Below are 6,116 nucleotides of genomic sequence, written 5' to 3'. Positions count from 1 at the left end.
AAAGAAGTCCCTTTTTTTTTCAATCAGTGAAGATGCCCTGATGATGCTTCTAAGCCCATAAACAGAATCTTGATATCCGAAATAAAATCGAATTTTCATAGGAAAGGATGAGGTTTTAAAACCTTAAATTAATTCACATTAAATTCTTAAGCATTTCCTTGATTGACAAGAAAGCTTTTCAATGGCTTGTTAATTAGCTTTCATCCAAGGCATTGTCGACCTCGAAGAGTTTTCATGTTTTTGTGTTATTAGGGCTCAAAGTCTGATATTTGTTTTCACGATTACAGCTAGCTAAGGTTTTTTCCTTTTTTAATTTTCCAGATTTTATGTTTTTCAGTTTTATTTTTATCATTAATATTAGTTTTATTTTTCTTTCAAATATCATTAATATTAGTTAAAATCCACATAAGTATGCATGTCATTTAATGAATAGATAAGAACCTTTGGATGTTATAAAATCTAAAGGCTACAAAGAAGTGTAAAAATATTTGTAAAACTATTTGTCCCTTGATCCTATCCCATATATATATATTATATAACATATATTTCATTGAACTATATAAAAAATATGTTTGCATAACACTCCTCAACATTTAACTAGAATACTATAACATTAAAACACACATTGCAAATCAATTGAAAATAAAGGGTTTAGGATAAATTTAAAATTTGGGCAAATGACAAAAAACTACCTCAATTATTGGTCTGACGACACTTTCATACCTCATCTTCTAAAAGTGACAATTTCATACCTCATCTTACGAATTTGTGCCAATGTCATACCTCTGTCAGTTTTTCTGTTAATTTCTCTGTTAAATGCTGATGTGGCTAGAGACAGGGCCCACTCACTAATCCAATTGGATTAAAAAATAATTAAATATTAAAAAATTAAAATTTAAAAAAACTAAAAAAAAATAAAATGCCCCAAGGGATCTGGCCTTCTCTTTCCTCCACCCGCACCAACCCTTTTTCTTCTTCTCTTCGACAGCCACCAAACCCTTCCCCGTCCCCCCAACCTTCCTTCACCACCCTCTCTCCCTCTTCTCTCTCTCCTCTCTCTGGGATGCGGTCTCCTTCCTCCATCCCTCTCCCCACTCGCACTCGTCCTTCCCTCACCACCACCTCCTGACTTGACCCATCCCTCTCTTAGTCCCTCCATACCCAACCTTCCTTCACCACCCCACCGCCGCCTCTCTTCCTCCATCTTCACCACCCCACTGAAAAAACCAAAAAAACCAAGCCCACACCCAGATCCCACACCCAAAAAAAAAAAAAAAAAAAAAAAAAACCAAACCAAACCAAACCAAACCCACACCCAGATCCCATTCCCCTCTTACACACCCAAACCCTCAATTCCCTCCCCACATTTCGCCACGACCCGTTGTCGCCACCCTGGGCTTCTAACCTCGCCGCCTCCTTGCGCCAGCTCGTGCACAATTATGCCTGGGACCCCATAGGAAGGAGAAAGATGGCGAGTTGGCGGACGCTGCCCTCGGCGCCCGTGGTTGCAGAAAGAAGAGGGATTTAGAGTGTGGGAGAGAGATGCGGGAGAAGATAAAGAGAAGAGAGAGAGAGAGAGAGAGAGAGAGAGAGAGAGAGAGAGAGAGAGAGAGAGTAGTTGGTGTGGGTGGAAGAAAGGAAGGTCTGCATCCGTAGGCATTTTTTATTTGTTTAGTTTTTTAATTTTTGAATATTTTATTATTAAAAGATATTTTATTATTTTTTAATCCAATTGGATTAGTGAAGTGGATCCTGTCTTTGGCTACGTCAACATTTAACAGAAAAACTGACAGAGGTTTGACATTGACACAAATTCATAAGATGAGGTATGATAGTGTCGTTTGACCCATAGTTGAGGTAGTTTTGTGTAATTTACCCTAAAAAATTCTCTACAATCTCACAATTCTCAAATACAACTTCAATTACTTTATTCTTCTCCATAAGGAGGTATTTACAAGATTACAAAAGAGCAATACTAGGCAATAAATCAATACAATCCTTTGTCTACAAGACAAGGAAACCTAGACTAAATCAAATCATATTAAAACCCTAATTAAATCATATAAAATCACTAAATAAATCATATCCAAAAGTACTTTCCTTTTTATTTTCCAACAGAATTAATATGTATTTATTTATATTTAGCTACAGTTGGTTTGGGTTGATGCTATCCACATACGTATTTTTAATTTCCACACTACCGGTTAATTTATATCCCTTAATCTTATTCAGTTCATTTGATCCAACAATCGAAATTAAAAACAGTGTGTAGGAGGTAAATAGGGGTATGTGGGTAGCGCCACTCTTTCTTGATCACCACACTTCTTCAACCGCTGCCTTCAGCGATATTTCCCTCCATCTATTGTAAGAACTTGGATTGAATGTAAAGGAGGATGCTTCAGTCATGCAGTAAACCATGAACGGGGGATTTGATCCTAGATTTTCTTGCTAGCTATAAGCTAGATCATTTGAAATGGTCAAATAAAATAACTGCACTTGCACTCTCCATGTCATGCAAATAAAACGAAAACTACCCGTAAACAGCTTCATCAAAATTTAGTTTCTGCATCTCCACTTCCATTTTTTTTATTTTTTATTTTTTGGTGCTTCATCCCCAGTTAAATACGTAAAAGATTTGTAGCTGAAGAAGTTAAATGCAATTAATCATGCACACAAGATGGTATTCGATTCTCCTTTCTCCTATTAATATTATTCTCGTTTCTACAAAAATTCATAGAACAAAAAGATCACATGATCTTATTACTTGTAAGATCATGCGGCATGTTGATGTAATTTCAGAAATTCACATATTTATGACTGTGATTTTGTAGTTAGTGTTAAAGTCCCATAGAATAATACTGATTTCTCTTTCTCCTTTTTAAAAGGAAAAATGATTAAGTTAAGAAGATGTGGTACCTTGGACAAATCGAACAAAAATACGAAATGCACAGATGATGTCTCGGTCTGGTGCTGTCCAATGGTCCCCCAACACACAGCGATCCATAGCACATCTCGACTTCACTCATGATGCAGCTTTCTCCATCTGGGTCCATTCACAAAAGAGAGTTCGAAGATGATATCTGGATCCATTCAGAAAAGAGCGTTCCAGTGCTGGCAAGGTTACTTTTTTAGTAAAATCTTCTTTTTGCCGTTTCATTTGGTGGGTGTCGTTTTTGGAATTTTATTTAAAGGACTTGTTTAATATTTTTAGGCATCGAAGTATAAGAAGACAACTTAAATATAGCTATAATTCAGTTACACACATAACCCAACGAACTTACCTGCCTGAAAGACCGACGTTTCCAACCCTGACTGTAAACCCAGAAAACTCTGAATTAACGAAACATGAGATCTACAGAGATTAGGTTAACATAAGCATGATTATTAGAGGAAAAAATTTGTATTTTAGCAGTGTTTCTGTTGTAGTTGTTGCACATTCTATCCAGCTGTACATGTTGTTTATACCTAAATGCGGTAAAGGCTTGCTTACCTGGCCACGCGGTGAAATGAGTGGACCTCAATTGAAACCCCAACTTTATAACAGAAGCCCTAACTTATTCCCCCTCGCAAGAAAAGCATATATACAGCACCCTAAAACTCGAACAAGTTGTGCCATTACAATTGTAATATTAGTTATTAATTATTGAAAAACTGAGGAAGACGATGGCTAAAACTTTGAAGTCAATTTGCCTTTCTGTGCTTTTTGTTATATTCATCGTCTTTGCAGTTGCAGGTGAGAATGAAGGTGTTTCTACGTGTATTGGGAATAATTGTCACGTAATGTAATATTTCATGTGTTATAATATAGACGAAAGACATAGTTGATATATATATCTTACTTTCATAGTGCATTAACAAAAAATAAATACACATGTTATAATTTGAGTGAAATAGTAACATCACGTGATAGTGTTTTAAGTACACAGAAAAATCTCTAGTAAACTCCATTGACCCTTTCTCTTCATTGTTCCTTATTTCTTTTATTTCGATCTTCAAATATGACTATATATGTTTCTTGCACAATGCAGATGGCGGGCTTGTAGGATGCCGTGATTGGTCGTATAGTAGCACATGGCAGGGTGCATGCTTGTGGAGTCCAAACTGCAACAAGGCATGCACAAAAGCAGGTGCGACTGCTGGAGCCTGCGTACTTTTCAAGTGCGTTTGCTATGATGGTAAAAGTTGTCCGCAGGGCCGCCTCCCTGCACACTAGCTATACTCCAAAATGCATTCAACTTTCAATGTATATGTACGTACTTGGCACGTATTACGTTCGACTAACTACGTACCTATAGCTCCTTCATGTGTTTGTAAATGATCAATGCAATTTCTATACTATGTAAATTACTTACGAAGGTTTCGTACGTAATGTTCGCTACTCGTATGTATAGGAAGCTAAGCGATGTAAAGTATGATAAGTTTTACACATGATGATGTTGTTTACTTGTAGAGACTATGTAAGACTATAATTGTACATCATATTTCCTTTTGCTTGTGGTGCAAAAATAGGGCGCACAGAGGGAGGGGAAGGGTAAAAGAGATATAACTGGAAAGTCAATTGACATATAATCGCACTCTAACCTATTTGTGCACTTACATTTTTAATGAAAAATTCATCTGTTGACGAACAAACCTAAGGGCGATAATTAACCTAAGCTAAAGAACAAACTAATTAATCTCGATTACCCACCCACTTAAAACACAACACACTACCTACAAAATTTTCTCTCCTTATCTCACACATTTAGATGGCTACAGCAGTTTTGGCTTACAAGTTTTTATAAACCAAAAAATAAAAAGATCGATCCTTAAAAAATATATATAATTCGTTGGAATTTTTAAACCTGGAAACAAGATTCCTTAATTATTTTTCTTAAATAGTGACATCCTTACTAAGGAAAACTTGTATATTCATGAGAACATTAAATAGCGGTATAACAACTTAATCATGCGATGTTATGTCAAGAAGTTAAATTATTATAGTTTCACATTTTAATAAAAAGAAAATTCATTTTTTTTTAATTAGTATTTTGAATGTTCACCACCTTACGCCTTTTCTCTGTACTATAATTTGTAAGAGCATCTCCAAGAGAAGTTTTAAAATTTTGTTAAACTAGCAAGTGACCGATGTCAAAAAACTATTTTAGTTACTCAGTTTAACTTTTTATTTTTAACAACACTCTCTATATCAACAAACTTTAATTATTTTATTGTTAACAATTCAAACCCAACCTACCTCTTCATTTTTTTCCTTGGTCGAGGGTCTACCCTTGAATTTTATTATTTTTTATATTTAGCTTAAAAAATAGTGTAAATTTAAAGAGTAACTATTCATTTTGCTATAATGCTTGTTTTATATAGTCGGTTAGAGATGTATTTTCTTTCAAATTTAACCATTTAAAATAGAGTTTTGATTGTTTCGCAGCATTCTTGCAAATGCTCTAATAACTTCCAACATTACACCTGTGGTAGTTGTAATTAGTAATTAACAGTGTACTGCTTACGAGCTACTAAGTTTTTATCTTTCTTAAGAAAATTCTTCTTGTACACACCTTTGTTAAAAAATGAACTTTATCACTACCCAACAGTGCACATTCACAACATGGGTTCAAGATCCTCTCAATATCTAAAAGTATGGAGCCTAATTACTCTAAAATTCAAGCCGTTCAAGTTTAGGAGTTCTTTTGAGATAAACCGATATAATGGGTTAAAAATCGTATCAGTCAAAACTATTTACGTGGCACACATATGACTGAGAAGTTTGCTACATAAGTGCCAATTGCCTAAAATATTAATAAAAATCAGATGTTTTTTTACACGTGACACGTCTCAAGAAATAAAAGGAAGGTGGGCAAAAATTGAAGGGTAGGAATACAAAGAACGTGAATTCGAATCTCGTGTTGCGTAAAAAGCGAGAAACAAAAGAGATGGAAATTCAAAAAGAGCGAGTGCGAGGGATGGCGAGAGATAAAGAAAAAGGCAGAATATGTCATGTCATCAGATACTCCGTCCGCTCAGTTTCCTCACGCTTTCCCTCTCACCTTCTCTTTTGCAAAACGCGGGACCCACCGTCTCTGTTCTATCGAAGCTTCTGGATTTTATTCGACCCAAAAAGC

The sequence above is a fragment of the Pyrus communis genome, chromosome 5 (genome assembly GCF_041283825.1).
Source record: "Pyrus communis isolate YQ-2024b chromosome 5, ASM4128382v1, whole genome shotgun sequence".
Classification (NCBI taxonomy): Eukaryota; Viridiplantae; Streptophyta; class Magnoliopsida; order Rosales; family Rosaceae; genus Pyrus; species Pyrus communis.
The sequence above is the reverse complement of the archived record's forward strand: the minus strand, read 5'-3'. Positions refer to the sequence as shown.